We start from the raw sequence: 16,065 nt of genomic DNA, 5'->3' as shown, positions 1-16,065 counted from the left end.
AGTGGCACTGCCTGAAATGGGAGACACCACAATGTGCTGCGAATACGATTCGGCTAAAGCGAGAAAGGGATAACTATATTCTGCACCAACTGGTGGGTAGCAATTGTTGTGTTCGTGTCATTCCTTTGTGGTCGGTGTCGGTATGCGTGCGCTGGCTATAGTTCTTCTCCGGAGCCTTTCATTGAAAAGTTATGAGGTATGGTTTGTTTTTCTACTTAGTTAGATATAAACATTCGTAAGGAGTACATGTGCACAGCGGATTAACATTAATTATAATTTTTTATTGTTGTTTGTTTAATTAACAACAATAATACGTGCAGTGCGTAGAGTGCGCGAAACCCGAGTGTGTCGATTTGCGAACCGCAAGAATTGGTTGAACTCTCGCGCGCGCGGACTAAGCTTGATCAGAGCCATCACAAGCGAACAGGTCTCGTGTCTCGAGTCTGTTGATCCGGCTTAAACACGTCACACACCCCACGAGGAACAGCTGATTAATCCTCCGCCGCGCGGTCCATCGGCTCAACCACCCAACCATGCTCAACATCGATCATCGACATCGTCATCAGCAGTAGTGTGTTTGCTATAGATAAAACATTGGATAAAACAGTTGAAAAGTGCAAGTGTCATAAGGTGTGTTTGGATGGTTGTTATCGAAACGATTACTGTGACCTAGTGACCATATTAGTGTATGGAATTCGTTCCACGGGTTCCACTAACAGCTAACCAAGTCATCTTTGTTGACAAGTTAAAATAAGTGAATTATTAAGGTATAAGAACGAGTTATACATAGTTGAATTGGTTTTACCTGCGAAAATAAATAGTGTGAAAACAAAGGTCGGTGTTGTAAAGTGACCAGTGTTACCAGAGTAGCTGGGCTATTGCTTTTGGTAACAACGTACGTGCGAATATTGTGAAAATTTGGCCCTTTGGCGATCCGTATTCTGCAGACAGGAGGTGAGTTCAAAAATGCCATCGATTACAATTATAGGAGTACAAGGAAAGTGCGCTATAATTCCAACTCGTGAAACCGACGGACTTTCGGACGAATACTTCGTGCAATTCCTTCATTTAGGACCGATACAGTGAACTTTATTGCAGTTTTTGAAGGACGAATTTGGTAGGAAAAACAAGTTTTTGACATGGTGCGACCGCTTAGTGGTGTTTTCACAAATTAGATCTCTGATCAAAGCGATGTCTACGTATTGTAGAGTACTATTTACTACTCAAAGTACACATATTCAAAGTTTGTGAATTGAGTGAATTACATGATCTAGTTGTCAGACTGCATGTATATATAGAATCACATAAATTATGAAAAAAATGCAACAATTCAGGAAAAGGTTATAAAGCTTGTACACTGGAAGAAAAATTCAACTTTTAAAGAAATCTATAGTCTTATTACGGTCCTCATAAAGTAATGAGATAAAATAGTATAAACAAGAACAAAACACTTTTTTTTGCGTTCAAACCAACTTTTGAATCTTTGTTTTCTAATCGGCACGAACTTATTCTTGATCGGTTACTCAATTAAACGCTCGGTAGTCAGTTCGTCCGTTATTAAATTATGCTCAGGGATTCCCTGACGGTCCCAGTATGTATATTATACGGACCAATGGTCGACGATCACATTTTAATTCCATGCTTGCCTGAGAAGAAAACAACATCAAAAGTGTCAACAATTGAAAACGTCAAACCATCCAACGCTAATTACAGATCTCACGTATTGTAGCAGACAATCGTGTATCCTTAAACTGGTTGAGTAAATTTAACCTCGTATCATAATCTACTTTTCACTGGGAAATACAGTATGTATGATTCAAACTATGTCAAACTATTTACAAAAAGCTTGTTCCTATCCCAACGCTTACTGGATAATATTATGTCACGGTGTTAAATAGTTTGTTGGCTAGAATTTGCCAAATTGGGCCCGAATATCACAATCCAGAAAGTTGGGCTCTCTTGATTTGTCAATTTTGTCTCGAAATCGCGTCCGAATCCTAAATCAGCCGTCGTATTTAACTGATTTGGCGCCTAGTTATTTGAGTTAAAAAATTCGAGAAATTAAGGCAAAATTGAAAGAACTTTTTATAGCGACATCAGAGGTATTCGAGTGGCTTCAATCAATGCGTCGTTTTTAGAAATAAACAAGGGCACGCATTTGAATCGCTATTAAATAGATTTGAAAAGTGTATTGAAATTGGAGCAAACTATTTACAATGATAAATCTAACAAATATTGAAAAAAAATATGTAAAAGATCATTTTCACTACCAGGTCCGAAACTATTTTGATACACTGTGTAAACTTGCTGTCGAAACCTAATTTAGGCAAATTTAAAACTCTGTTAAGATTTAAAATATTTTTTACTAGATTGTGCATTATGTCATTGAGCAAAAGATATCCAGAAACAGCGCGAACGAGGAAGATTGACGAATTGTCACCAATGTCTTCTGAAATTTTTAGTTGCTGAGAGTTCGATCATGCGAAAAGTGGCTCAGTTCAGATGATATTGATTTATTTGGTTCTACACCCTCTAAATAGAAGATAATATAGGAAAAATTGGATAAATCATAAATGAAATTCTGCAGAGTGGAAGGAAATTTGTAGATATTATGTTAGGAAAACAGATGATCATAAATGATGAAAAAAATCTCCTGCGCACATGAAAAACAATTATTAATGGTTGACAAAATGGATAAAATAATCATTTTAATTATGGACTTTTGGGGGAACCACTAAAAACCACTAAAAACTGAAACTGAGTGATGTAAGAGTTCTTTTATGTGGAATATCCATTATGTTTCAGAATGGAAGTATTAGAAATGGGTCAAATACGCGTGTTTTGTTCGAAAGAACGAGTTTAAGGCACGCATAACTCTATAATTATTGAGATTCGATCATCTATAGATTTTTTATAACTCTGTAAGATTCGGAACGCAATTTGTGCAAATCACTTTGACTCATTTACATTTCATTCAAAACAAATCAAAATCGATAATTAAATTGGGAAAGAGATCTTGTAGAGATTCGCTTAGTTGAAGATTTGATTATCAAGCAAACCAAAAAAAACTACTATTCTCAACCATTTTCAAAATCGGTGGAACGATGAAAGGACGGATTTTCTTGAAATATTACTTGTGTGTGATCACTGAACTGAATCTTGGATTGTATACACTGTCAATCGAGTTCCGGGATATATACTATATCAATATATATATATATATATATATATATATATATATATATATATATATATATATATATATATATATATATATATATATATATATATATATATATCAGCGATATATATATATATATCAGATCAGCGATATATATATATATATATATATATATATATCAAACTATATATACTCCGAGTTTCGAAGCCAGAATAGCAATGTTGGGCTCTTATACAAGACAATGCACCGAATCACAAGTCATACGTCAGTATTCACATGATCCGGTACCATGCGACTTTTCTTTTTCTCCGAAGATCGGGACAAAATATAAAAGGACGTCTTTGACAGCTGTAGCCGTGCGTTAGATGTGAATTTTTGAATGAAGGTTAGAAGATTTTGTAAAGATTTATTGTGTTGAAGATAAAAAAAACCGACAACCGCAACGGAATTCATCTTCTAATCTATATTCCATAATCAACTTCGAAACACAACGGTTTCTACAAAATTCACTTCCTAATTTCATATGTCAAAACCGCTTTTCAATGGAATTGGCATTTCACAACGGGGAAAAAATCAATAGTTTAAGCGTGTCCGGGTATAAGTGTTAAAAGCTGTGAATGATGTTATAAACTGAACTATTCACTGATGAGTTCATATCGGTTCTCAGCTTGTTCAACGGTTCAAGAACCATGTTGCTCACGTTCCCGTTTAGGCCTCAAATCAACCTGACTTCATAGATCGGTTCGCCAAAGATTTGTACGCTTCGCTCTTCGTTGGTTACCTTGGAGGGGTTGAGTCAATCTATTCAAAATTTTGACTGTCGATATCTTGCGACAAATGTGAAGTATTACTGCACTAATTGAAGATCAATATATGAAGTGTGAATTTATGTTCATATCTTGGTTGTGCAACTTAATTCGTTCCGTTTCCACTAGATGACTCAAAGTGCCATAAATAGTCCATCGCGACAACCGGTTTTTACTGAATCGTAATGTGTCGACATCTGTCAACCAAATATTGTTTACAAGTCTTTGAGTTTTGCACAACAAGTTCAATTTTTACTGTGTTGAAAATGTTGTCGAGTTTCGTTGTAAACAATCACCATTTGCGGAAAGTTTGGATTCTCCATTTTCATTGGAACAAAAGTGCAACTGAAGCGCATCGAATGCTGGTGGAAGTTGATGGTAACTCTGCACCATCGGGTTGATTTGGTAGTGAATGGTTTGGACGATTCAAAAGTGGTGATTTCAAAAAGTTTGAAGACTTCAGGCGAGTTATTGACGAAAAACGTCTATAGTATACGACCAGACACAAGTCGATAATATTTCAACATGACAACGCTCGGTCTCATGTTGCTGTTCGAGCTCAATCTTGTTCGAAAAATATCGGATGGGAAATTCTGGTTCACCCGCCTTATAGCCTAGACCTTTGCCACTTCCGACTACCGTTCGTTTCGATCGATAGAGAACGCTTTGAGTGGATTAAGCTTCACTCCAGAACAGTGTATCAAAAATTGGATGGATTCATTCGTGTCATCAAAAGATTAACGCTTCTCTCGCGACGGAATCCGTAAACTGTCAGAGGGTTGGAAAAAGTAGTGGCTACCGATGGCCAATACTTTGAGCAATTTATTAATTCGTGTTATTATTAAAGTAAATGTGTTTTTCATGCAAAAAACGGGATGAATTAATTTGCACATTCAATCATTTTTCCATCTTCCAGGATGTGTGTGGTTCATAGGTAAATCGATTCTCAGCTTGATCAAAATGTAAGTTTTCATTGTCACGAGAATCCGTTATCTTTCCTGGACAATCGTTGAAATTTCGAAACTCAAAAACTGGGTTCAACAATCTGATGCAGTGATTTTCAACCCGGCGGGGAATTCCCGCTTAGTGGGGAATTTCTTCATCAAAAGGGGGGAATTGTGCAAGGGAATATTGCACATTTACATCGCTTTGAAGATGACAATGATTAGCAAAAATTTGCAATCCACGACAAACATTCCCAAATCTAAAACTTCGCAAAGTTTGAAAGACTTTCGTCAGTGAATGATGATGGAACAGACGAGGAAACAGTACAGAAGACCATAACAAAGGAAATTGTACAGCATTTGCCAAGGCTTTTTACAACACGTTAAACTCGAAACATATTTTCCTAATATCAAAGAACAAGATTTGGACATGGTTTGAGATCCCTTTCGACTAGCAGTGACGAAAGTTTCGGATCAATTTTAGAACAAACTCATCGATCTACAATTTTGCGTAGTATTCATGTGAATCTGGATCTCCTACAATGTTGCTGATGGAAACAGAACATCGTAACAGAGTGAATATCCTGAATACGTACTTCACATACTTTATACACATTTTGTTGTAATCATATACAAATATAACTTGAAACCGTTTGTATTCTTACATCATTTTACTGATATGCTACAGACTTCCTGGAATTAATTTTCGTGAAAGGGGGAATGGAGCAAAACAGGTTGAAAACCACTGATCTAATGAATCCCATGTCAACAGAATTTCAGTTATTGAAATACATTTTTGGAGAACATTTTTCGGATTTTGGACATTTTTTCAAATAAAATATTTATAAAACCTCCTAAAAGTCTCTCACAGGTGTGAACAAACCTGTGCAAATTTTCTTATAAAATATCCGGATATTGAAAAAAGCTTATTTCGGATTCAGCAAATGGTTCAACGGGTGGTTTGATGATTCACGGTTGGTTTTCTTGAACCAATCGACCAAAGGTTTTCTCAAGTATTTTCTATGATTTTCTTCATCCTTAATCAAAGAAGCCCCTGTCGACATATTTGATCTGGATCTGATAGCAGCCTGCAGAGATCTGAATTTTTTCGTTTCGCGAAACGCTTCCTGAAGAGTTTCTTGATTCCCTGGTTAGCCTTGGCTCTTTGGACAGATATTTCAAATATCGACGTTTGTTATGACAGAATATCGTTCTTTCTCATTGGAAAATCAACGTCAGCATATTGGAACCTTCATGCCGAGATTCGAGTGAAAATTGCTTCAAAACGCACACCTAAAAATGATGTTCTCCGCGTATTTAAATGACCCAGTTGAACTGAAGGACAGTATTCTGTTTCATACAGTTCAACATTCCTACGAAAAAATTGTTCCAATGTAGCTTCTAAACCGGTGCATTAACAAGTTTATTGATTTGCTCTAGATCTGTGAGTGAAATTTATCAACGGTTTACAAGTGGCTTTAGCACTGTTCAACTCGCGTTATGAATTTCGGCACATCCGCACATCCGTTTCGTTTGACTTTGCAGATTGTTTTCGATTCTTCTTTTTCGAAAACTTTTGACTGAAACGTGACTGTTTCCGAATGTCAAAAATTAATTGTGTACACAAGGATTTCCGCCGACATTCGAAAACCTTGCTTTGTAGGCGTCTTAAAAAAAGCGATGAAAATTAACACGAACGCATGTATTAGTGTAGAAATTGCGAGAATAGTTTGTAAAACGAGAAAATAGTAATAGGAAATTACGAATTCTTCCCTTAGAAGATTCTTATCTTATCTTATCTTAGTGCAAACGTAAATTTAAACGAAACAATGTGCAAACAGACAATGACAAATGATCTAAAGGCTCGAGTGCATAAAGGGTTGCGGTAGAGAATACAGAACATCTCACGGACAACAAATTATAGAAGAGCGATCTTACTGAACCGATGCGAGCATATCTTTCCACGTGATAACATCAATAAAATAATACAAAAAATCGAAAAAATGCAGCCTTTACATATTTTATGCAACTATATTTTCTGTTCCTAATGCAATTCTCTTAACAACTATCCCATCCAAATGTTCCTCGGGTTGCCCAAGAGTAATGTTTCGAAATTAAAGATTCTGAGATCATTTGGCTCCAGTGGTCGAGTGATTATCATTACACATTTCAATTTCCATACGACAGACTTATTCCAAAAATTGCAATTATCAAAGAGAAACGAACCGAACCACCGATCAGTCCGCGTTTTTCCGCAGGATAATCGTCTCAGTCACGATGGTTGGTGTTGATCGTGAGTACTAGACATGTGCGAACGGGTTGACTTTATGAAACATTAATGAAACCAAATTAAAATTGAATAAAAACACAAATTGACTCTCTTGCATAACACAGTTTGTTTGTTTATTTTGGAACTATACACTCTGTCCAACTTCTATAAGACCACCCAGATTATAATTTGTAGCAACACAAACAGTTTGAATTTATACTAACAATAGAATAAGGTGAAATGTAAATACATATTAGATATAAGATAGGCTTAAGAATTGAGTATTATTATTTTATTTTTTTTATTTGATCCATCTGACTTACAGTCTACATGAATATGAAATTATAATTAAATGTAAATAAATAGTCGAAAACATAAAACATCAAGTTGTCAAGTTGAAACGTTTCAAATGGTACTTAAATTCATCCACGGAACAACAGAAATCAAACAAATGAAACACATAATTAAATTCACGACACATCGATACAATCGGTTCATTTCTTCCGTACTCGGTTCGTCTGAATTCTAGTCGCAGAAATTCTCTTGATTGTAGGACCACAGTCGGTGCGTTTAAATTAAACTGTTCAAGAATGTGGGAGGAGTCCGTATGTCCCAGTAGTATTTTGGCGACAAATAAAGCTTTTGCCGAGCTACGTCTTTGATGCAGAGTTTCTATCCCAAGCAGACGGTAACGGTCCTTATACGGTGGTAGGTCAGCCGAGTTAGTCCATGGTAGAAATCTCAATGCAAATTTAATGAATCGAGATTGAACAGCTTCAATTCTTTTTATCCACACGTGCGCATATGGACTCCATACCACTGAAGCCGTCTCCGGGACAGATCGAACAAGGGTGTAGTAAAGCGATCGGAGACAGTAAGGATCTCGAAAGTTGTTTGCAGCTCTCATTATGAAACCTAAGTTCCTGTTCGCCTTATTAATTATGTTAGAGTAATGATCTCTGAATGTGAGCTGTGAATCGAGATGAACTCCAAGGTCCTTTACAACGCTGGCTCTCTTGATCTGGCATCCACCAATGTCGTAAACCCAGTGAATTGGAGATTTTTTTCGTGTGAAGGTGATGACAAAACATTTCTGGACGCTGATGGTCAGACGATTACAACAACACCAGCTTTCAAATTGATTAATAAGTCGCTGCAGTTCCTTACAATCCTCGGTGGATCTAACTGTTAAGTAGAGCTTGAGATCATCAGCATACAGAATTCGACAACCTGGTGGGATGAGCAAGCACACATCATTGAAAAATATCGAAAACAATAACGGTCCCAGGTTGCTTCCTTGTGGAACTCCAGAACAATTCGTAAATGTATAGGACTGCGATGATCCGAGCTTCACGGTGAGTGGCCTGTTGACTAAGTAGGAACTCAGCCATCCACTGAAGTGTGAACAAGCACCTAATCGCTTCATCTTAGCAATCAGCAATTGATGATCCACACGGTCAAAGGCAGCCTTCAGGTCAGTGTAAACAGCGTCGATTTGTACACCATTCTCAATTGCCCTGACGCAATACGATGAAAAATCCACCAGATTCGTGTTAATCGACCTTCCTTTGAAGAAACCATGTTGATCAGGCGAGATGTATGATTTGACGGCATTGAAAAGCACGCCACCAACAAGTATCTCGAATAGCTTAGACCCAGCGCATAGAGAGGTTATGCCACGATACGTAGACACGTCACGTTTATCATCTTTTTTATGGATAGGAAACATCACTGATTTCCATTTCTCCGGAAACTTCCCCTCTGATAGTGACTTGTTGAAGATGATTGACAACGGAGCAGCAGTAGCCTCAGCACACTTTTTAAAAACGATCGGTGGAATTCCATCAGGTCCAACGGCCGAGGAAGATTTCAATCTGCGAATCGCGTCAATAACGCTTTGCTCTGTAAATGTGAAATTTCCCATCTCAATTACGTTTATGGGTACATTTTCTAGTACCAGGCCCATGGCTTGATCCGTGATGAAATTCGCTTTAAACACGCTGGAGAAATGCTTAGCGAACAGATCGCAAATTCCCATACGAGACTCAGCTACTCTATCATCAAGAAACATAGGTTTTTGAAGACCGCTCGTTTTGCATTTTTCATTCATAAAAGCCCAAAAACTTTTAGGGTTACGTTTGAGATCATTCTCTTTGCGTTTTACGTACCTTGAGTAGAGTAGCCGGTTTTGAGTGCGGTATCTTCGACTGGCAGCATTAAACTGTTGTTTTTCTATTGGATTCCGGTGAATAGTATATCTTCTCAGAGCAGCCGCTCTCTGGCGTTTCAGTTCGCGCAGCTGGTGATTCGACCATGGGGGTTTACTTCGGCGGCGCCTAGGGGGCACAAAGCGGCGAAATAATTGTACAAGCGTGTTGGTGAAGTGTCAAGAAGCTGGATCCAATCGTAGCTAGCAATAGCTCGACTAATTTCATCGAAATTTGCTTTGTGAAAATTTTGCAATCTCACATCATCTATGGAATCATCGTAACTCACAGGCTCTGGGAAATGCATTCTAGCGACAACAGCAGGATGAAACACGTCAGCTTCAATGAGAGGTTCGGGAGCCTCTGTCGCAGTGCATTTGGAGACAGCTTCTGCGTTTATGAATATCAGATCCAATGTACGGCCTCTGATATTTTTGACGTCATTCATTTGTTTCAGGTTCATAGTAGACATTCCATCGACGAGATACGCGCTAGATGTTGAAAATCTGGACTCTAAAGGATCAGCATACAGAAATCCAGTAGTGGAACTCGACCAGACAAGGTGAGGTTGATTGTAATCTCCAAGAAGAATATGAGAATCACTCGGTTTCAAAGATTCAGTGATACTGGAAACGGACTCAAGATGTTTTTCGAGGATGTCAGCATTACCCGCAAGCTCTGGCGCCAAATATACCGCTCCAACAATAATAATACTGTCTGGTCCATGTATATTCACCCAAAGATGCTCCACTAAATCGCTAACTTGCGCCACTGTTTTTGAAGAGCTTAACTTCTTCGATACCGCAATGAGTACGCCGCCTCCTCTTTTTTTCCCTGTCTTAATTGAGTCACGATCGTTTCGAAACACCGTATAGTAGTCACCAAATAGTTGGGCGGAGTGGATATCATCATTCAACCATGTTTCGGTGAGAACAATAACATCATACTCCGTATTCGATGCAGCCAGAAACAGGTCATCAATTTTGGTACGAAGTCCTCTCACATTCTGATAGAAAACCGTTATGCTTCTCCTGTTGTAGAAATCGTCATTATGTTGCGCGTTTCGTGTATTCTGGTCAGATACTGTTGGAAATCTGTGAACGACGGATGAATCAGGAAGCGTATTGTTCGAAGTGGATATGTTCTTGCCTTGAAAAGCAGTATGAGTATGATGAATGTGAGTGCGAATGTGAGTGTGAACATTGTCAACATATCCTTATATCCCATCCTTTTTCCTGAAAAAAAGTCACCCTTCTAAACTCGAGCAAACCGCGAGTAATCGGTTCTCTACTTCATTAACATTAGAATTAATGAAAAATGTTTATATATACTTGTAACTATACAGATAGGAGTTTGGCTCCTTTAAACTTATGTAACTGAGCCTGTTAAAATAAACGATTTAATAAAAAAAACAGTTTGAATTTCAACAAGATACATTCATACATTGTTGGTTGCCTAAAATAAAGTATATTTAACGTCAATTTCGTTCAAAAGAGTTGTTTGCTTATTCATTGTGCTTAAATATGCTAATTTCAGTTGTCCAGTTTCTATAAGACCACTTCAAAATTCATAAGTATAATCAATGAAAAATTCAAAACGATCAACTGATTTACATGTCATGTAGTTGGCAACTGTGCCATTTCGGCTAAAAACCTGGAAAATTCGTGTTGGAATACTTGTACCAAATTCTGCTGAACAGATTTCTCGATATTTTCCCATGTTTCCGAAATTGCGACCTTGAGCTCTTCAATCATGGTCATGGCCGTTTTCCCTCAGTGTAGATTCTGCGTACAAGGATCCCCCTAAGATTTTCAACAGGATCCAAGTCTGAAGGGCGAGCTTAGTTTCCTTACTAGTATGAATAGTAGTTGGAATGTGATTTTTTTGTGACGATATTTTGGCACAAAACGGTAGGATCGAGGATACCAGAACATGTATGTAATCCTTGAATGATGTGAGAACTAAGTTGAGTTTTCCGGTTGCACAGTTCCGCCCAAACCATGCACGAGCCTGCACCAACATTCCTGGTTGAAAAATACTGTTCCCCCTTCCGCAAATCACGCCAGTATCCTTTAAAATCATCCAAATTGAACTTTTTTTCGTCGGTGAAGATAACCTATACATTGAAGAACTTTTCGTTATGGTATATAGCAAAATGTATATTTTGGAAACATTCTTTATCACAACATACCATGTCCCACTGTTGGTTCATGTGAGCTTTGGCAAAACTCAGACGTCTTACGATGTGAGATGGTGTAAGATTACGAGCATTAACTTTTAAAGCACTCTTTATGTGAGGATTTTTTTTTTACCAAAACTTGACCAATTGTCACCCGAGTAACATTTAAATTGAAATATTGCTTTATTTGCACAAGCGATTTTGAGGTATTTGAAGCTGTTCTAGCTATTTTCGCTTATCCCGGTCAGAGTGCTTCAATTTACGTGGATCTCTATCCTTCTTACCGTATCCTTGAGAATTCGCCAAATAATCGAGTAGGGTAAATGATCTTGGTTTGTCCAATTTGGGGTGTTTTTACGCAACTAGTAAATGCAAATCGATTTTTCTTCATGAAAATCATACATAATCGATACGAGTTTGGGTTTGTTGAAAAGCCCCAAGTCTCTAGTTGCTAATACTACCATAAGGTGTTGAAATTATTCAAATTTTTATGTTTTTTAACGATTTTCCTTAAAGAAGAATTATGATCATGGTTTGATCACCTCTGATCATGGTTCGCCCAAAAAAATGATCATGGTTTGTCCGGTTTTAGAAATCTCCATTTTTGAATGAAAACATTCGAATTCACAATTAGATGTTGCATTTATCATTGCTTGAGTTTACTGTCATCATATTGATTCATTCATAATTTAGGCTTTCTTCAGAATATTGCATTTTCTTGGGCATTTTAGAAGTGTTCACCTCAACACAATCAACACAGAAAAACCATACTTCTGCTATGCGCGAAGCACACCATAAACAAACATAAACAAACTGCAGCGCGCCAAGCGGTTGCCATAGAAATCATGTGGACAAAACAACATTATTGAATTGGACAACTCATGATCAGAATTGAGTTCATCAAAATGCGTTAATTACATGGTTTAGCCAAGTAAATCTGATACAAATGGTGTGTGAGCATGATGTGTACAATGTTTGTAAGGGTTATAATCCAGAAAAGGTCTGAATACGTGCCAAATAATCATCTGGTGATCGATTAAAAGTTAGCTCGAATGAGGGGCGCATTGACACAAATAGAAGGTGTATTTTATAATCCTTTAAAACATGTGATTTCGTAAAAATATACTATCAAACTACTATAAATCATGTAAAAGGCAATTTCATTTATATGTTTCGAAACATTCGAAGGCCTTATTTGACACAGGAGCGCTGAATTAGAGCATTCAAAAAAGTGGGCAAACCATGATCATAGTTTCGACTGGACAAACCAAGATCATTTACCCTACTACTTGATGAGATCGTCCAATCCGACGAGTAATTTCTCTGATACCAACATTTTCTTGGAGAAATTCATTGAGTTGCCGTGAGCACTTTTCCCTTCGGCATTTCCAGATTTATTGATCAAAACAACTAAACCAACGGAAGATGTAACTGGTCTTATAGAAACTTGACACTTGAAAAATACAAAACCTTTGGTTTACGCTCAGCGCTTGCACACACACATACGAAAGTCATGCAGTGTATGATAGTCACCAATACCTACACACTATAAAATAAATTGAAACATTGTTTGTTTATAATGACACAAAACAGCAAGATCATCACCTGGTCTCATAGAAGTTGGACAGAGTGTAGGCTATAGGTCAGCTCGTTATACCTCTCAAAATTAAACCTCAAAACAGAAAATATACATTTAGTTGGTCTTTTTAATATAATCTTAATATTCTTCCAATTTTTCTTCCGACGTCTTGCTTGAAAAATAACTTTTTGCAGCATGTCGAGCTCACCTACAAATTTGGTAAAAACAAACATAAACAAACAAACCACAATTTGTTTTGTTTCGTATAACACGAATACAAATGAAAATGAAATGTTTAAAAACGTCGCGTTTAGGTTACCACACATCGTTGGCCAATTCCACAGCAGACCAATTCCGTTGTCTAAAAAAAAATCGTGAGAACCATGGAACAACTCCGTCAAGCATCAACCGTTCAGTGCATTTCAAAATATGACAGTTGATTGACCATCACTTTCGAAGCTTTTGAATTTAGCGGAAATTGAAACTAGTTTCCCGTTTTCTTCGGTCCCTAGAACGAGATTCACCTGTTCAAATATTTCCTCCCGTCGTCAAGAAGTAGCGCTCTAGGGAAGAAGTTCTCACAGCTCCCAACAAAAGACTCCGGGACTGTTAGAAATCAACCCAACGGTTTCCCACTCCATAGTATGTCACATCCATTCAACTGATCACGTCAGTCCACACAGAGCCCGGCTCTGGTCACCTTGCTGCTGCTGCTACCTTGCCCGTGTTCAAGCTCGTACCATTCTTCTCGAAGCAGCCCAACTTCCTTTCAATTCAATCGGTGAATTGATTTTGACTTGGCTCAAAAATTTATTACGTTCCAAAATAGCTCGATATTTCTTCCTCCTGGCCTCCTGACTTTTTTCTCTCTCTCGGCATTTGCTGGGAACGTGTGAGTCACAATAGACACGCTACACCTTCACCCCTCGAGATGGTTATACCTGTTCGTCTCTCGGGTTCACGTGAATCGAGCGCTGCTTTTTTACATTCGATTGGGATCTTCTCGTTTTGCTTCCTTCCCACTGGTCTCTTAATCAATGAAATATCAATCAGATCTTTTTTTTATTATTATTTTCTCTGCCCTGTGTTCCCACTCGATCGGCCGGCCAATTTTGGCCGGTCACAGCAACTTGCCAGAGAGACCTTACGGCGGACAGTCCCGTCAGTTGATTTCACACTTTTCGAAAAATATGTGGATGGAGACTCACGCTACAAGTCCGGTTTGGCATGAAAGTTTCATTCATAAAAAAAAGTTATATATTCGACAGATCCGAGCGCGAGGAGTATGCGTGGATCGATCGAGAAAGAAAATCTAAGATCGGTCACCAGCGATCATGCGGGATTCGGTGATCGATTTAGCGTACTGACTAACCGTTATTCAGGGCATTCCGTTTTTATTTTGCTTGTGCAATCACCAGAGAAGAAGAGCACTCCGGAGTTATCTCCCAAAACGTCCATATCCATGGTGACATGGCTCCGTCATCGTTCCGGCCAACTAAAAGGGTCAAAAAACATCAGCCCCAATCGAGGCCAGTCCGAGTGTGGGGCTCCAAGCGGTGGGCGCTTACCCGATCGTGAATTTTCTTTAAACACGAATCTTTATGAGCGCTTAAGTGCTCTTTATCAAAAATATATATATATATTTATGCATTCGAGTGGCACCGAGGAGAAAAAAAACGCAGAGTGAACGGAATCAAACACATCACGACGCGGCGTTTGTCAGGGTGAAGTACTTTTCTGCGAAGATTCTGTGCGGCGGTTCGATGCTTTTATTGTTATTTTGTTCATTTTCATTAGAGGTTACGATAAAATCGCACTCTTGTTCTTTTTTTTATAGTTCATACCAAAGTTCCAGACAAAAACAGCTATCTCGGTTGACACAATACACCGAAAAACGAACGGGATCCTGTCGATCCCGATCCCGAGAATCAGTTTTTATAGCCACAATTTTATGGCGAGTAGAGTTCTTAATTTTTCACGATTCACGATCGCTAAGTGCGTCGCGAAGATAAACGTCGCGATCATCTCTCCGCGCCCGGCTTTCGGACCCCGCCGACGATCAGAGCGTGCCAACGATGATCGTAAAAATATCAATAATTGGAATATGAACTCCCCCCACTCCTGGTTGTTTCTCGGTCTCTCTCACTCTCTCACTCTAGTCGATTCATCACATGAAAGCATACACATTTGCCTACGGTGTAATATGTTAAAACTCTTACCGAACAACATCATTATTATTCCATTTTCCCCCGTGCTTATCTTTATGCATAATTATGTCATTTGAGACACGATACTGAAATGGAAATATTTGTTCCGAACTTCTTCGGGCTTCCACTTGGTCCATTCGCCCGACTGCTCGGACTTTCGAAGTTCTTTCCTCATGTGTTTGTTTTTTTTTTGTTTTTAAGGTTTTCGTTTTCCGATAGTGTTTCCTTTCCTCCGCACTGGGATGGACAATTTATAATACATTAGCTAACGAGTTCGATCTTGACATGTGTCTCTCTCTCGCGGGGACGAATTCTTCCGCTCGGTATTGTGAATGTCACGATGTTTCGGTTATTAGGCCAGCGCCAATTGATTGCCTACTAACATTCAATCTTATCGATAGTCCTATGGAACTGTTGTTTATGGAAAGGCCCCCGGAAAGGGTTGTCGACATTCTCCCGGCTCCGAGCGGCACATATCGAGCAGAAACAGTAAAGATAACACGGCGGCGGCGAGGCGGTTCTTCCCGGCGCAAAGTGCAAAAGTTTGAATATTAAATACAAAGTGGTCAACCTGGACCGAGACCTGGTAGATCGAGACGAAGTGTCCGGTGTCTTGCCCCGTTCGAGTCGGATAGATGACGAACACTGCGCCGAAAGAAACGATAGATAGGCACGAGTCAAAAATTGAATCAA

At 38.5% G+C, this 16,065-nt stretch overlaps 1 protein-coding gene across 2 annotated transcripts in view; it reads left to right on the top strand.

The window, feature by feature from the left end:
- The first annotated feature begins 207 nt into the window (after nucleotides 1–207).
- The window catches only part of LOC129762142 (homeotic protein ocelliless), an 80,980-nt gene continuing 65,122 nt past the window's right edge, over nucleotides 208–16,065 (top strand). For both annotated transcript variants that reach the window (XM_055760136.1, XM_055760135.1), the window contains exon 1: nucleotides 208–954. The gene's annotated coding sequence lies outside the window, so the exon portion shown is untranslated. The remainder of the gene's footprint in view (nucleotides 955–16,065) is intronic.

This window comes from Toxorhynchites rutilus, chromosome 1 (assembly GCF_029784135.1).
Source record: "Toxorhynchites rutilus septentrionalis strain SRP chromosome 1, ASM2978413v1, whole genome shotgun sequence".
In the NCBI taxonomy this organism is placed as follows: Eukaryota; Metazoa; Arthropoda; class Insecta; order Diptera; family Culicidae; genus Toxorhynchites; species Toxorhynchites rutilus.
The sequence above is the reverse complement of the archived record's forward strand: the minus strand, read 5'-3'. Positions and strand labels throughout refer to the sequence as shown.